Source organism: Uloborus diversus, chromosome 1 (genome assembly GCF_026930045.1).
Source record: "Uloborus diversus isolate 005 chromosome 1, Udiv.v.3.1, whole genome shotgun sequence".
NCBI lineage: Eukaryota > Metazoa > Arthropoda > Arachnida > Araneae > Uloboridae > Uloborus > Uloborus diversus.
In genome coordinates this window covers 145,050,201-145,068,433 of record NC_072731.1, presented here as the reverse complement: position 1 = coordinate 145,068,433, position 18,233 = coordinate 145,050,201, and the positions used below count along the sequence as shown (strand labels likewise).

At 32.5% G+C, this 18,233-nt stretch overlaps 1 protein-coding gene across 1 annotated transcript in view; it reads left to right on the top strand.

The window, feature by feature from the left end:
- Window positions 1-4,308: 4,308 nt before the first annotated feature.
- The window catches only part of LOC129232698 (plasma membrane calcium-transporting ATPase 2-like), a 351,543-nt gene continuing 337,618 nt past the window's right edge, over window positions 4,309-18,233 (top strand). Inside the window, 1 exon segment of the mRNA XM_054866826.1 lies at window positions 4,309-4,490. The gene's annotated coding sequence lies outside the window, so the exon portion shown is untranslated.

Here is an 18,233-nt window from a genome sequence, read left to right as displayed (position 1 = left end):
AGGTAGGGTGAGGAAGCTAGTAAGTGTGACGTTTTATCTGTTAACACGGTTTTTCTTCTGTGTGTCGTGATGATGTCACTGTCCACTTAAGTTGCAGGCAAGTATAGTTCCAAATGTCATGATGTTATTATAATTAAAATTCTAAATTTTTGCATTAAATTCTAAGTATTTTTTTCTGCTGTAATATGTATTAACAAAGTTCCAGATGTTGCATTGGCATTGCCAAAATAAGTATTTTTATAAATTGGTTTTCTCCCAGTATTAATCAAAATTAGGGCAACAGGTTCTGCCATGAAAGTTGTGGTTAAAAATTAGTTGCGGCACATCAAAACCTGACTAGATAAAATTAAATAAATAATAATAATAAACCTGAATTTTTGACATCTTGAATTAAAATTAAGCTTTTTGCAATCATGAGTGTGCATGTACTGGTGCGTGTGTTTTTGTGTATGTGTATTTGTAAAGATATGTGAATGTTTGAAGGCGTGTGTGTGCGTAAAGACGTGTGTATGTTTGAAGGTGTGTGTGTAGGATACAGAAGCAACCGCACAGCAGGAGCGGATTCTGGTGGTCAGTGCTGCTGATGGAGACCGTGCTTGCTGGAGAAGCAGGACCTGAGCCAGTCAACGGTGGTACTCCCGAGGCTCCTTTTCAAAAATCAAAAGACTAACATCATTCACCGGTGAAGTGAAAACAAGAAGCAATTCCTGATTGCTGAAAACAAACATAGATGTTTTGTCCCTGTCAAATTTTCATGCAATTGTGATGTTTTGTTTGTATGCATTTTTTTAAATGTTAGTCAATAAAAACATTTTACAGTAATTTTGATGACATTAAAGCTTTTTTCACTACGTAGAATTACTTAAAAAAAGTAGAGATTGCTGTGTGTAACTCATGTAAAGGAAGGAGCATATAAAGGTAGGTCATTTTGCCTAGGAATATCAAAATTTTATTGAAGTTCAGTTTTCAGATTTGAAATTCGACATCTTTTAAGAGATATGAAACAAAATAAATATTTTCATATTTGTCTATTATTTTTTTCCAGATTATACATGCATTAATCACAATGCATCATAATATTTTAGTGTTATAGTTAATTCTTTTTGAACACTTATCAAATAAACTAAACTTTATTAAGTATTATGCTTTATTAAGTATAAAACTTCCAAAAAGAAAATGATACTTCAAAATTCAGAAAACTAGAATTTGCAAACTAAGATTAAATTTAATTCATTTTTTAGAGGAAATAGGAACCGTTTTGCAGAAAGGAGGGGGAAATACAGTCAAGCCCGCCTATTAGAATATCGGTTAACTGTATATCCTGCTTAATGCAACACATTTTCAATGTACAGAACCATTTATGTCTATTTTAATTCTGTTTAATAGAATATCCGGCATGTTAGAGTAATTTTTGTGGAAGACTGGCTATTCCATTAGGCGAGCTTGACTGTATTTGGAAAAAATCGTAACACTGTGCAATAAAACATTTTATAGTGCACAAGTGATAAGAACTCATCCTTTGAGGATCATCAAGTCAATAGAACAAGCCTGTAAATAGAATGTTATTTTTATTAAAATTTTTGTGGTATATACTTTAAATCTATAGACAAACTTACACGTTTTAAGATTGTTTTTTTTTATCAGCAAATAAGTTATTTACAAATATTAACACTATTATTCATAAGTATCAGGAACAGATCTTACTCATGGTGCCAAATAAGTTACTTAAAGTATTAAAGCTTTCGCACTTAACTACAGTTATTAACATTTTTCCGAATTATTATTAGCAGAGATGCTAAATTTAGGTGATTTATTCATCGACACCAAAGAGTTGCTACTTTTTAACTTGTAAAATTGGTTAAAGCAAATTACTTGGAAAGTCTGAAACAGTATGCGAAAAAGTAAAAACTCCTTTTATAGGTACCCACAGGATGAAAACTCATCCTTTGATGATTATTGAAAAATGAAAAGTCTGTAAATAACTTATGAATCTAGACTTCATTTATTACTAAATTTTGTGGACTATATTTTAAAGCTGTAAACAGATTACAGGTTTAAAAATTACAATTTTTTATATCAATAAATTAATTTATTTGCAAATATAACACTTATATTCATGACAATCGGTGAAAAAAATCTAGAACAGTATGCAAAAAAAAATATTTTATAGGTAGGTATAGAATGAAAATTCCTCCTTTGAAGATTGAAAAAAAAGAAGAAAAGTTTATAAATGACTTTTATGACTGAAAACTTTATTTAAAACTTATTACTAATTTTTCTGAAATATATTTTAAAGCTGTAGACAAGTTTACAGGTTTCAAAATCACAATTTTTGTGTATCAATAAATAAGTTATTTGCAAATATAACACTTTACTTCATATTTATCAGTAAAAAGGATCGTCACTGCATTGCGAAAGCAAATTTAAGATATTTTCCAAATAACTTATTTTTTAATACACAAAAAGTTGCGTGTTTTAAACCTGTAAATTTGTTTCCAGCTTTAAAATATATTTAAAAACATGGAATCTATAAAACATTGATTCTAATATCTCCTATACATCTATATGATCAAAAATCCATATCTATAAGCAGTTATAAAGACATCCAAAAGCTTTCTGGACATTACATCCTATGAATAGGAAAGAAATATCCTCTACATGTGCATGAGCTATCCAGAATATCCCCTTCATATCTCTGAGATCGCCGCAGAACGTCTGGATATTTTGGATGTCACTGGAAGTTAAAAATTTTCAACCTTTCGACCACTGGTGGATATTCAATTAGACATTCGGACATCCCATGCACATGTTTTGTATTTGGCTCATATCCAGTTCTATGGCTAGTGGATCTCTTGTAGATAACTTTTAAAGATAGGTGGTTGTCTGGGATATATATATATATATACACACACACACACACATATATATATATATATATATATATATATATATATATATATATATATATATATATATATATACACACATATATATATATATATATATATATATACACACACACATATATATATATATATATAAATAAAAGAAGTACCCCCCCCCCCCCCGAAAGTCGGGTCTAGCTACGCCACTGTTCTCGAGCTTCTCAAAATAATCTTAGTTTTCCTTATTTCTTTCAAAAAATTATTAAATGGTGGACGCGTAAACAAGAAAACTCTGGATTAACAAAATTGGATAACGTTATACCAGGTAAAATTTTTTATTGTATGAATTTGTAAGAATATGAGTTTTTTTTAATCTTAAATTAATTTAACTAATCATATTTTACAGCAGCATTTAGTTGGATGGACAGTATGCAAAATATTTTCTTGGATTTATTATCGTAGAACAAAATGAAAAATGTTTAACCCAGAAAGAATTTACTTTATTCCTTTTATTCTCAGCTGAAGGGTTTCGCCAAATTTGTTTAGGGTTATAATTTTGGTATTGTGCGAGCAAAGTAGCCTTGGCGAGATTTCGCGTTTTTAGTTAAACCATTTTTAATTTTTATCATGAGTGGAATAAAATGGTAGTAAGATTACAGAATTCGATAAGTGAAAAGAAATAATGGTCAATCAACTGAAAAGAAAACTACCACCATATATCCGTGAGAATTTTGTTGATGATTTGCATAACATGACACAATTAAATCGTAACTCAGAAATTAGAAAAATCGAAACAGAAAATTTTTAAATGAACCGATTCGGGAATTCGAGAGAAATAACTCAGCTACAAATGGAAAAAAAATAAGCGCTAGCCAAGCAAGGCAAAGAAGTATCATCTTCTTTCGATAATAATTTGTAATGTCATATTGAATTTTCTAGCATTAATTGTTGTTCTTGTCAGGCCACAATTATTATTTAGTTTTATCAAGAATTGATAAATATCGAATTCAACATCATGGAAATAGCTGCTTAGAACTACGAACTACGTAGTTTGCATTAATCTTTGACGTTTAGTAATGCTTCTTGAATTCTCATTTCTTTCTACGTGGGCCAGAATATCCACAAGACTTTGAAAATTAATTTAAAAAGAATAAAGCGAAAAAATCATACGTACGAACAAAAATCACAACACTTTTAGCATTTTCTTCGTTATGGTACTACTTTCGTAGTTCTTAAATATGAATAAAATTTAAAAAATCATGCATAAGTTATGACATTGGTTATGTTTCATTCAAAAATTATTTGTTATTATTATTTTTACTCCCTTTTAAGTTGAGCCTCAATTTAAGTTTCGATCTCCACCAGCAGACAGCTTAAATTCTTTTCAAAAGTGTGGCATTGCTCAGTGCCGTTTCTTGCGGTGAAGGTGACGGTGTGTTCTGTCGTGCACTGTGAGAAGTGTTTAAGAAGATGTTGGACTAAAAAAACTTTCTGCTAAATGTTTGACTATTTCTTGATGTTTAAGTAATTTGTCATCGTTAGAAACTTTCATAAATCTTTTGAACATATATAGAAGTAATCTTTCCTGCGACGGATAACTGCCTGGTGAGTTAAAAATAGTTTTCGCTCGTCTCTCAGATCTGTTGTCAAATGTATGCATAGTTTTGAAATTAAATTTCCTTCCGTCTAGTTTTGCCAACAACAGATAATAGTTTTTGTAATATGTTTATTAAAAAAAAGTCCTAAAAAACACGTTAATATTGCTCTTGCAGTTGCAATTTATGCAATTTGCTCATAAAAATATCTTACAAGGAACGATTGTATTAGTTATTTTCTTTCTTTTTAATTAGCGGTCCTTTTATCGCATAAAAATAATGCTGTCTTTTAATTAATTTTTAATCGAAAATATATGTATTATGAAAATGCTTAATTTTCTTACAAAACGCGCTAAAGTGGTTTCTGCCTTTGACAAAAGTTGAGTTATAATGCCAAAGTTTCACAAAATACATGGGCTGAAATTGACCTGAAAATAATGTAACCCCCCCCCCACCTTTCTCGTATTTCAAAATATAATTACATTAAGTTTCTTGAAAAACATATCAATAAACTTAAATCCTACCTTCGAACATTCAGATTGACATTTTTTTGAAGAACTTTGACGGAATATTAGCAATCGATTCTTATTCCCTAAATTTTGGTTGAAATCTGTGTTTGCACTGTTTTCTTTATTATATTGTTTAAGAAGTGATTTGCAAATTACCATTTATATCTTTTGCTTCTTTTACAAAAAATTTTATTTATTGAAAGCCTGCCCATAAGACCAGCACTGAACTACATGTAGCCAGGGCTTGAAGGTAGAACTACATAGAAAATACCTAGAGCCTAGTTATGACATCCAGAGACTACAGTTTCGTCTTTGATATATGCAGTTACCTTCATCTTTTGAGTGGTATCGCACCACTGCTTAGCTAATTAATTTTAGCTACCTGCTTGTTGGTAATCTTAGCATGAACTAGTGAACATCTCCTACAGCTTGGTTATTGACTATTCCAGACTGATGACTTCATAAAAAAGACAAAACTGCGGTCTTTGGACATTATCCTGCTGCCTGTATTTTTGTTTGTTTGATTGCCTGTGGTTTTGCTATGTTAACCTAGTAAACCTAGTTATCTATTTACTTTCATATGTTGTATCAAAACAAAGAATCCTCTACAATTGCGTTCTTGTTATGTTCCTGTCCACAATATCGAAAGACTTGGTATTGATTTTTCATTCTCCCAAGCATGAAAATTTACTATTCTTTCAGGTTGTGTTAAACAAACCAACTTATTTTTTATCAGCAATTTTTAGGTCTTTAAAAGACAGCAAGTATGAATCTTTGCCTTTAAAAAAAATAAACTATTGTTATTTTAAATGAGTAAATCTGTTACATGTGATGTTATGCAAACATGATTTATTTTTTACTAGCATTCATTATGCTGTCTTATTACTTTATGAGCATACTATCATTTTCAGTAACAGGTTATTTTACATGAAATACACCTCCAGCTCCGTCAATTCCAGCTGAGGACTGCAGTTTTGTGCTTATTAGCACTCATCTGCCCGGCATAGGAGTGACTGAGCTGGAGGTGGAAAACCTCTTAAGGAAGCCAAGAGTGCGAAACAAACTGGTAGCTAATGCAGAATTAGCACTGACCAGACGAGTGACCGAAGCAATGGTTCGGTTCAACTCGAATATTGAAGGCAAGGCAGGTATATTCAGTAAGTTACCGCCCTGTAGCCAGGGCTAAGGCAGAAATACATGAAATACACCGCCAGCTGAGTCAATTCCAGCCGAGGACTGCAGTTTTGTGCTCATCAGCCCGGCATAGGCCTTTCCTATGCCTGCCTTGCCTTCAATATTAGAGTTGAACCGAACCATTGCTTTGGACACTCGTCTGGTCAGTGCTAATTCTGTTTTAGCTACCAGTTTGTTTGGCACTCTTGGCTTCCTTAAGAGGTTTTCCACCTCCAGCTCAGTCACTCCTATGCCGGGCTGATGAGTGCTAATAAGCACGAAACTTCAGTCCTCGGCTGGAATTGACTGAGCTGGCGGTGTATTTCATGTATTTCTGCCTTAGCCCTGGCTATAGGGTGGTAACTTACTGAATATAACAGGTTATTCTGAACTCAAGTGAGCAGGTAAAAAAAGTGAAATTCAAGCCATCTGTTATGTAGTATTATTTATTACATTTTAGTTTGAAATAGAAAACCTGAATCGATCCTAGTTTTCTTTGATGGTCTTTTAATATTTATTCTTAAAAATGTGTCATGCTACATGAAAGAACATAACAGGTAGGCAATCTTGGCTTCCTTAAAAGATTTTCTACCTCCAGCTCAGTCACTCTTAAACCGTGCTGATGAGTGCTAATAAGCACGAAACTGCAGTCCTCTCAGAGGCGGATTTAGGACTGAGTTCCTGGGGGGGGGGGGGGGCAGGATCTTTTTTGAGCAACATTTTTAATTGCTCCCCCCCCATGTTTTGGTCTGTTTTCCTGTGATGCATAAGGCCATGCTGTCCTTTTTGAATTGACCTTAAGTAGAGTGACTGGCATCAAGAGAGTGACACAAGGCTCCCTTTTAAGTGGGATATAAAATATCTCCAATTTTAGGGGGTCCGGGGGGTTTCCCCTGGAGGAAATTTCGTAAAATGGATATAAAATTCTGTATTTTGAAGCCTTATAAGGGTTAATTGATAGACAGAAATCTCGGGGGAAAAATAGACAAATAATTTTTTTTATAAAAATTTATGATTTAAATGTGCTTTGTAAGTTAATACTTTAAAAGAAATGGTGTGCAGATTTAGAAAATAACTAACATGAGAGTAACATACGACTTATTTGAAAGTTTCATAATTTATACACTTGATAAGAAATAAAATTGAAGCACACTTTGCTTAGGAGTTTCAAAGACTTGTCTAATTATTTTCAAGGTTTAGTTGGTTAGATTGGGTGTTTTGGCACAAGAGCCTTAGTAGGCTATACTGCGCCAATTCTTTTCAAGGATTTTAGAACATTTAATAATTTAAGGCACCTCATTTGCACTTTCCAGTCTCTGAAATTGAGTACTAGATTATACAGTTGTACAGTATTGTTCAAACTTTGTAAAAAAAGTTATTTTAAGTTAAAAAAAATAAACTATAGAATTCTCATTAAAATAACCTTTTTTAAAACTAATATAAGCAGTGCAGAAAACGAAAAGGAATGGAGGTAGTGTATCATTTTGGGGGGGGGGGGGCTAAACAGATTAACAATATGCAAAAGAAGCAAGATAAAAGCAATCAATACAAAAGAATTTCTAAAGTACTGCATTCAGGATTAAATAAATAGCAAGATATGAAACGTGAGTCAGAAAAATTTATTTCAAGTAATAAGTTACAAACGTAAGAACCATGATCTTTACTTTTTTGATGCAAGATGTAGCAAGGAGCTGAATTTGACATATTTTGGCATTCCTCCCCCTAGCATTTGTTGGAAATTTTAAAATTTAAGGTTTGCAGTCACATGTTTCCAAATATTCAAAGCTTTCAAGCTCTTGAAAATGAAACTATTTTTTTCAAGCACTTTCCATTTTTTAAAGAGCGAATCATGCAATTTTTTGCGAGTTACGGACCCACTTCAGAGTAGTGGCCCTAAGCTATAGCTTGTTTATCTCATAGGCAAATCTGGCCCTCTATGTAATTCACTCTTACCTGCAGATTTTTGTAATTCTTACGAAAATTTGTCAGTTTTTACAGTCAAAGGATTTTTACAATTTCACCAATCTGAACGTGGGGATCTAGAAGGTTCTTCAAAATCTTTCGTCTGTAATAACACAAAATATCTAGTTTTTGAAATCAAGCAAATTGAAAATAAACATTCTGAAAAGAAAGAAAACAAATTATAACGAGTAGATTGTTCTGTTAGCGCAAACGAGGGAGGGGGGTTCCCTTTGTTTTAGGTTCTAATTTGTAAAAGTAATCGTCAATTATTATAATTGTTGCAGTTGAATGCATAGCTAGTTTAGCTTATATTACTATTTATGTACTTGCCCAACTGGTTTCAGTCAAATAGTGAATTTAGACCTATTTTCAGCACCTCAGTGACAGCTCTACTATTTGTATTTAATGTTCTTTTTTTTTTTTTTCTCCCATCAGAAAAGGACATCCACTAATCTCTTCATTTTCATTAAACTATTCAAAAAAAAAAAAAAAAGATTTTTTTTTTGTTTCAAGATTTTAGAAGATGTGTTGTTACTATATGAAATCTTCCCAAAACTGGAGGTCATTGCCCTCTATGCCTCCCCTCCTATAAATCCACCCATGCCCTTCTGCACTATTCAAAGAAGAAAAAAAAAATGATTTTTTTTTTTTAATTTTGGAAGATGTGTTGTTACTACATCCTCCCAAAACTGGGGTGGCATTGCCCCCCTCCCCCATAAATCCGCCCATGAGTCCTCGGCTGGAATTGACTGAGCTGGCGGTGTATTTCATGTATTTCTGCCTTAGCCCTGGCTATAGGGTGGTAACTTACTGAATATAACAGGTTATTCTGAATTCAAGTGAGCAGGTAAAAAAAGTGAAATTCAAGCCATCTGTTATGTAGTATTATTTATTACATTTTAGTTTGAAATAGAAAACCTGAATTGATCCTAGTTTTCTTTGATGGTCTTTTAATATTTATTCTTAAAAATGTGTCATGCTACATGAAAGAACATAACAGGTAGGTAAATCTTATTCTTATCAAATGGCGCTTCTTGCATTTTTAATGGGAGAAGCATTTTTTTGGTTAGGTATTTTGTCTTTATATTGTTTGCAGTAGGATACATCAAATATTCGGTTAGTAGGATAAACTAAGTATTTATTTTTGGCAGAATACTTTAAAAATTCTGCAGTACGCAGATGTACATGTTTCACAACTGATAAACAAGCAATTTTTTTTGTACAATGAATGAATTTTATAGTATAGTATTGTAGTATAAAATTAATTCAAATTGTTACTTATAATTATATCATCACATGCAAAGTAATTTTATTGCAAGAGAAACTTATCATGTGTTAAATAAAAACTTTGTTTTCAATTTTTCCTAAATCTTAGGACATATTCTACTAAAATTACTTTTACTAAAACTCTTTTAATAAGAAACATCAAGCAAAATAGAGAAAAAAAATTCGCCAGAAGAAGCAAAACAATCATTTTATAAATGTTTCAAAATGCAATTGATAATATTTAAAGGAAACGGATATTAAATCTTGTAATAGTTTTATTTCTGATGTTTTTGACCAAAAAATGTTAAATGCTGTTTCAAAACAAAGAATATTTTTTGAATAAATTGCAAGTTGTAATTATTTTATAATTCTTGTAAACAGTTTGAGCTTGTATTTGTAAGGTAAAATATAAGACTCTTCATCTAAATATCAAGTTACTGTGATTACCAGTAGTCATATGCCAGATATCCAAGGAAAAAATAAAGATCTATATCTGTTACATTTTCGAGGGATCCTTAACAGATCTTTTGCATTCTGAAATTTCAACACATATTTGAATTATATAAGTTAACTCGTAAGTATGAAAAACTATTAAATTCCATTTAAAATAGGTTTTATTTCTTATTGAAATTATAAGGTATTATTTCTGAAATTAAAAACAATATTTAAAGTCAAGGAAAAGGGTAATAAATTTGACGTGTGCATCTGTGTGTCTGTCTATGTGTAGCACTGTAGCTCCTAAACAGATGAACCAATTTTTTTTTACTAAATAACTTATTGAATATATCATGCCTTGCCTTCAATCTTCGAGTTGAAACGAACCATTGCTTCGGTCACTTGTCTGGTCTGGGCTAATTCTAGATTAGCTACTAGTTTGTTTGACACTCTTGGCTTCCACCTTGGCAGAGGTTTTCCATCTCCAGCTCAGTCACTTTACTATGCCGGGCTGATGAGTGCTAATGAGCACGAAACTGCAGTCCGCTGGAAATGATTGAGCTGGCGGTGTATTAAATGCATTTCTGCCTTATCCCTGGCTATTGGGTGGTAACTTACTGAATAAAAAAAGAGTAGCCCAAGTTTTGAAACCTAAGTGTTTAACCATCAATTTCTTGTTCTTTAATCTATGATTTAAAAAATAATTTTTGTTAAAACATCATGTAAAACTTATTTGCTCAAACTATTAAAAAAAACTAAGCTTTTTTTGCATCTAAATATTGCACATTTATTAACATTCCTTTGAGTCATAAATGGAACTGAGATTAGTTGTCTTGGTAGTGTTGTGAATTTCCTTTCATAACTCTACCAACTGTTACATAAGGAAATTTTTATGTAATAGTTACTGGCAATTTTTAAAGGTATTTTTTAAATGAACATTTTGGAGAAAAATATTATCAAATACTTAATGAGATTAAACCTCATTAATATCTATATTTGTGCATTAAGAGTATAACAATATAAGTACAAATTGATTAAATTATACCCCTTTAGCTTTAACATACTTTTGGACAGTTTTGGACGGTAAAAACCACTTGTCCTGTCCTAAACCAGTTTCAGATAGTCCAAAACCCAAGTCTGCTTTATAGGCACACACAATTAGTACTGATTTCATTGTTATAAGAAAAATATTTCTATGTTCTGCCAGTTTCTATTTGTTAACGATTCAATTGTAACAATCTATTTGTTTTGATTTATCTTGATACGAGGTCAGCTCTCTGGGTTATTATTTTTAAAATTTTTTTTATTTATTTGTTCTTGTTATTGCTTTAAGATTTGCTTAAGATAAGCTTATTCCTCATTTTGGTTTTTCTCAGTATTCTTCAGGAAAAGCGAGTCTAAACCGTTTTCCTTTTTTCAATCAATTTCTCTGTTTTCCATTTGTGAAAAGATGTGTAATTTCGTTGGTAGGGACAAGTTGGGAGGTAGAGGTTAGCTCTGCATTTATGCAGAAATTGCAAAAAATTATTTCCACCTGTCCAGTAACAGTTTTCGACTCTTGCTCCTACATCTGCCGTGCAGCCTCAGAAATACTTTTTCACATTTTATCCAAGCATAAATGCCACGCCGTCGCATAATTCCCAACTCTCCCCATATCTTAGTAAGAGAAAATTAAAGATCCGTATCTGCGGATCTACATTTTAAGTAATTTTGGCACATCACTAGTTACCAGTTATCAAATCATCAGAAAGGAAATTACAATGAAGCATCATTTATACGTTTCTCTTTAATACATTTTTTAAATTGGTCCATGTGGAGTCTAAGGTCTACCTAAATGTTTTTTCATTTGTACGCTTTTTTCATACAGTCCCTTCAAAAACATATAAACGGTACAACACTGTTCAATTTATGCTGGTTAGACAACCCTGCAAAATTAAAGCTTTGAAAAAGTACAAAATAAGTTTTGGCCAATCTGTATGTTATTTGACCTCCTGATTTAAAATATGACCCCCTTTTTTTCCTCCATCAGGTCAGGATTTTTTGTAAACTTTATTCCTATTTTTGCTAAAATTCTGCTTCAAAAATACTTTTCTTGAAGGCAGGGCAGAAATTTTCCTGGGCTCTCTTCCCATAAAATCAGAAACTCTGCCATCTGTCTGGAATTCAATAGACAGAAAACATTAGCTATATAACACAAAGAGTTTATGAAGAATGCATGCCATCTTGAAAGGGGAGAAGGACATGTAACATTCACTTGGAGAAACCTTCAGAAGCGTGATATAAAGACACAAGAAAAGTTAAATAAACTTGAGCCTAATTTAGAATTAAATAAGAATATGACTATACAATTGTGGAATCAAGGCTTCGAGAGAGCAATGGGCTGCCTTGTGATAAACATATTTCTAGATAATAGGTCATGCTTGAACTCTCAGCTTTTATGCAAAATATGGTTAAATATGCTTTTGCCATGTCATTCCAAGCCTCATAGAATCTTTAAATCATTTTTACAAAACAGAAGAGTGGTGACTTTTTATTGCTGCTTCTAAGACAGTGCTTTAAAGTATTTAGTACTCCTTTATATTCGAAATATGCATAACTCAATTCATGTAGGGTTGTGACAATCTCTAGAATTGATATTGTAATACAGTGGAGGTTCGAAATCTGCACAATTTGAGAGAAGTGGTTGTGCAGATTTTAGGATTTTGAAGATTTTAGGCCTCAAAGAAGCTAATTCTAAATAATTTTTAAAATTAAAAAAAATGAAACCACCAATAAAAATGGCATATTCATGCATTATCACTTTGCAGATGCCCTTTTTTTTACACACAGGATGTTCCGTTTTAACCTGCAAGACCTTTATTTTCGCAACCGTTAGTCCTAAATGTATACTTCAAATTGCAAAAATGTTCAAAATCAGATGCAGAGTTAAGATATTGAAAGTTTGAAGCAAAAATGAAAATGAGTCAAAAATACAAATTTTAACTTTTTACATGGGCCCTAGGTCCCCTAACTAATATTTAGAGAAATAACCTACATTGAAAACTTACTAACACAAAAAACTTCGATATTTGTACCACCAAAACTCTGGAGATATTCCAGTTTAAAGTTTTAAGGAACCATACAGAAAATGAGTTTGAAACTTATCGCTCTTTCAGAAGAATCACATGTCGTCAAAGTATGAAAAATAAGGTAGTTATATTTTTCATTGCTGTTCGAAAATAAATGTGAATGTTATTCCATGATACGCAAAAACACACTACAAAACCTCGAATAATTTGAAAAATCACTCTCTATGCACACATGTAATTTTAAACACTTGTTAACCACTATATTTTCCTCCAAAAGGTGTTGTTGATAGTGGTTGAAAGGTGGTGTTAGTCACAAAACGCTGCGTTTCATATGGTGAATATTGGTCGTACTCATTTCAAACTTTTTGTGTTGGAATTATTTTTCGATGGAGATTATTTCCCTAAATATAAGTTAGGGGACTTGAGGCAGATTAAAAAGTTATATTTTGTATTTTTTGACTAATTTTCATTTTCATTTCAAACTCAATATCCTAACGCTGCATCTGATTTGGAACATTTTTGCAATTCACAACTCCAACAAACTATAGGGGGTACTGTAGTCACCGTCTAATGGTGGATGAAAAAGGTAAAACAAACGCATGCCGTAGCATAGAAAATGCTAATAAGCTTAGTAATTTTTGTTTGTATGCATGATTTTATTGCTTTATTCTTTTTAAATTATTTTTTAAAGTCTTGTGGATATTCTGGCTCACGTAAAAAGAAAGAATCCAAGAAGCATTACTAAACGTCAGAAATTAATGCAATTTCGTAGTTCGTAGTTCTAAGCAGCCATTTCCACCATGTTGAATTCGATATTTATCAATTCTTGATGGAAGTACATTTTCTTGGGGCTATAAGACTGACAAGAATAACAATTAATGCTAGATAATTTAATTATATGACAATAAGAATTATTATTAACAAATACTTTGCCTTGCTTGGCTAGCATTAATTGTTTTGCATTTGTAGCTGAGTTATTTTTCTCAAATTGCCGAATCGGTTAGTTAAAAATTTTTCTGTTTCGTATATTTCTAATTTCTAAATTATGATTTAATTCTGTCATGCTATGCAAATCATCAACAAAATTCTCACGGATATATGGTGGTAGTTTTCTTCTTAATTGATCAACCATTATTTCTTTTAACTTATAGGATTCTGTAATCTTTTTACCATTTTATTCCACTCATGATAAAAAATTAAAATGGTTTAACTGACATGGTGAAATCTCGCCAAAGGTTCTTTGCTCACACAATACTAAAACTATAACCCGAAAATTTAAACACATAATATCTAATTATGTGTTTAAATTTTCGTCTACTTCCATCTCGCAAACGACCAAATATGGCGACTAAGTAAAAAATTTAAGATATTGAGTAGATTTTTGAATTTGTAGCATAAAAGTAGTTATAAGTAATAATTAATCCTTAAAATCTACAATTAAGACAAAATAGTCAGTTTTTAGCACATAGGGCTCTAAATCAATTAGAATTAAAAAAATGTTCTGGAGATAAAATTTCGCATTTTTCCAGAAAATAATTACGAATTAACCGGAAAAAAGGGCACATTTTGCGTTGTTATCAATAGTTTGCATTGCAATAAACATCCAATCCATTTTCGGAAACTTAGGCACTTAAAAAGTCTTGTGTACTGCCATCTTGAGAATGACCAAATATGGCGGCTACGACAGAAATTAAGAAATAATTTTTTGAATTTGTAGCATTAAAAAAATTTAAAAATAATAAATCTTCGTGAAACTACAATTCAGTTGAAAAGTTTTTAGCACATTCGTGTCCAAGACAATGAGGATAAGATTAAGTTTTAAGAACAAAATTTTTCATTTCTCAAGATACTCAAGAAAATTACATATTTAAATTAAAAAAAAAAAAAAAGAAAAATTATTTGAATTTTGACATCTTGAATTCAAATGATGTTTTTCGCAATCGAGTGTGTATGTAGGCGTGTGTGTTTGTGTGTGGGGGGTATGTGTGTTTCTTTCTGTGTAGGGGTATGTGTATGTAGGCATATGTGTTTGTGTCTGTGTGCAGGCATGAATGTGTGGGTAGTTGTGTGTATGTGTTTGTGTGTGTGTGCGTGCGTGTGTGTAGTTGTGTATATATGCGCGTGTGTATAGGACATGGATGCGACCTGGAGACGGCTTTCGCTATAGGAGCAGCATCGTGAGGGCCCGGTCGACGGTGATGCTGCAGCGGGTGGCGGGCGGTGGGAAAATAAAATCAAAGGACATCAAAACAGTCAAGTGAGAACAATAAGCAATCGTGATTGCTCAAAAAAAAAAAAAAAAAAAAAGTTACAGCACATTTTGCGTTGTTTTCATTAGTTTGCAGTTAAAACATCCAATTCTGCTTTGTTTTTGGGAACTTAGCCAATTAAGCATCGTGTCTACTTCCATCTTATGTATGACCAAAAATGGCGACTACGTTTCTTCGTAGCCGAAAAAACTTTTCGATTAAAAAACGATTTGTTAACTTGTGCTTTAGATGCAGGAAAATGTTCTTCTCCCATTAAATTTGTGCATAATTCCTGTTCACCCTTGGAATTTTTTTCTTTGGAACTATTGAGGGGAAAGAATGGGCGTCCGCGGAAGATTTTTTTGGGTCACCTTTTTTATTTTATTGCCAGCGTCATTTTGCCTCAAAACTTCTACATTTTTTTTTCAGGAAACATTGATAAAAACGAAGATTAGAACTCAAGGTGCAAAATTCCCTGGGAAAAAATTGTAAAAAAAAAAAAATTTTGGGGGGCAAAATTTGAAAATTTCCTGACATTTTTAACTATGTCGTTTTTCCTGACAATGGGGTTGTTTCCTTCAGTCAAAAGTAGTACTTTTTGTTACTGAAATTGATAGAACAGGGGAAAAAAATAACATGGACTCAGAAAATACTTTCTTTTTCCCAACAGTTATTTTTTAATTAATTTTTTAAAAATGTCCGATTCTTCAAAGAGGCGTGGTCTTTATGACATCACAAATGATGCACTATGGCGCATCTTTCTACCGCATTTCCACATAATGATAATCAAGAAGCAAATTACAATTGCGCTCTACGGTTGCTGTTAACCATATCGTTGCCAATACACGTGTGTAAAGATGCGAATTAAATATTTTGGACCGTGAAAGGCATTTCATCAAGAACACCGACTTAAGTAATTTTTTAAAAATATTAAACTTAAAGAAATTATTCAAAAAATGATCAGATCCTATGTTTTTATGCACTTTAACTAATACTTTTAAAATTTTAGAAACGACCCCATTCCAGGTTTTCCCGGAACGTACAAACCCTGTTTAATAACCGTATTTTCCTGCGTATTATCCGCAGGCGGCCTATAATCTGCAGGTTCTAAAATGGGCCTGAAGAAAAAAAAAGCTTCGTATAATTCGAGGCGGTGTATATACGATTTAAAAAAATAAAGTTTGAATTTAATATACTATTTGAGCAACTAAACTAAAAACGTGAAAAGGTAATTACTTTGAAGGCATAATCTAAAATATAATGATTTCTTCTTGAAGTCATGATTATAGTACGCTAATTACTTGAAAAACAAAGAGTCAAGACAAAGAAGCAAACGCTCTAATCTTGTGCAAATGGCTTCTTAATTCACTGTATCATTGCTTATTTTACACGGCCTGAATCGCGTAAGAGGAACATTCAAGCACCGTAAAATAACCAACATACAGGCAGGCAGTGAGGAAGAACATGCTAGCTTTGTAAAATAAACAACATTCAGTCGGAGTACTTTTCTCCGCACACACCCCACCTTTTAGCCGTAGGCCTTAGGTTCCATCTCACGGGGGGTCCGCGTAGCGGGCCCCCCGCGGGACTGAGTGCGGCGATCGATAGTCGTCTGTGCTACGGACGGGCTTGGTGCTTATTGCGCCGGGGAAGGTCACCATACTGAGCTTCCGCTCAGCAGGGTGTTAACCCCTTAATGTGTGGGTCTTGCTCACCGTGAGATACGGTATATCTCCCCGTACCTCGTTTTCTCTATCGGTGAATCCTTATTGTACTGATGCATCTGTGGAGTGATGTGGAATTCTTTTCTTAGGATCTAAAATAAAAGTAACCCCCAAAAAAAGTTGGCGACTGTAGAAATTTTTTGGGGTCGCCAATTTTGAAAACTGAGTCACCACGTGGCGAGTGGCGACCGTAAATCTTGACCTTTAGCTGCTTTGAAACAGGGTTCGCCGATATATATCGGTCGATATATATCACGATATATATCCGATATGTATTTTGAAAATATCATGATATTTTGATATTTTCGACATTTATTTTTTCAACTACTGTATTTTCAATAAAAAAAGGACATTAATCATAGTAATATCGTTAATCTATATATATAAAAATGAATGTTTGTCTGTATGTCATCCATGAACTCAAAAACTACCCGGCAGATTTGGCTGAAACTTTCACCGTTTGTTATTTTTGGTAGTGGGAATGTTTATAGACCAGTTCGAAAAAAATCCGATCGATAGTTCCTTTTTTATTTCAATTTAAGTCACAATCCATTGGATAAATACGAATAAAATTATCGGCTGCAGAAATTAATTCGCGTGAAAGATCTCATTCGCAACTCCAACGAACTATAGGGGGCACTGAAGTCACTGTCTAATGGCGGAATTGAAAACTACAACAAACGCACATGGTAACGAAGAAAATGCTGAAAGTGTTGTGATTTTTGTTCGTACGTATGATTTTTTCGCTTTATTCTTTTAAAATTAATTTTCAAAGTCTTGTGGATATTCTGGCCCACGTAGAAAGAAATGAGAATTCAAGAAGCATTACTAAACGTCAAAGATTCATGCAAACTACGTAGTTCGTAGTTCTAAGCAGCTATTTCCACGATGTTGAATTCGATATTTATCAATTCTTGATAAAACTAAATAATAATTGTGGCCTGACAAGAATAACAATTAATGATAGAAAATTCAATGTGACATTACAAATTGTTATCGAAAGAAGATGATACTTTTTTGCCTTGCTTGGCTAGCGCTTATTTTTTTTTCCATTTGTAGTTGAGTTATTTCTCTCGAATTCCCGAATCGGTTCATTTAAAAATTTTCTGTTTCGATTTTTCTAATTTCTGAGTTACGATTTAATTGTGTCATGTTATGCAAATCATCAACAAAATTCTCACGGATATATGGTGGTAGTTTTCTTTTCAGTTGATTGACCATTATTTCCTTTCACTTATCGAATTCTGTAATCTTACTACCATTTTATTCCACTCATGATAAAAATTAAAAATGGTTTAACTAAAAACGCGAAATCTCGCCAAGGCTACTTTGCTCGCACAATACTAAAAATTAATAACCCTAAACAA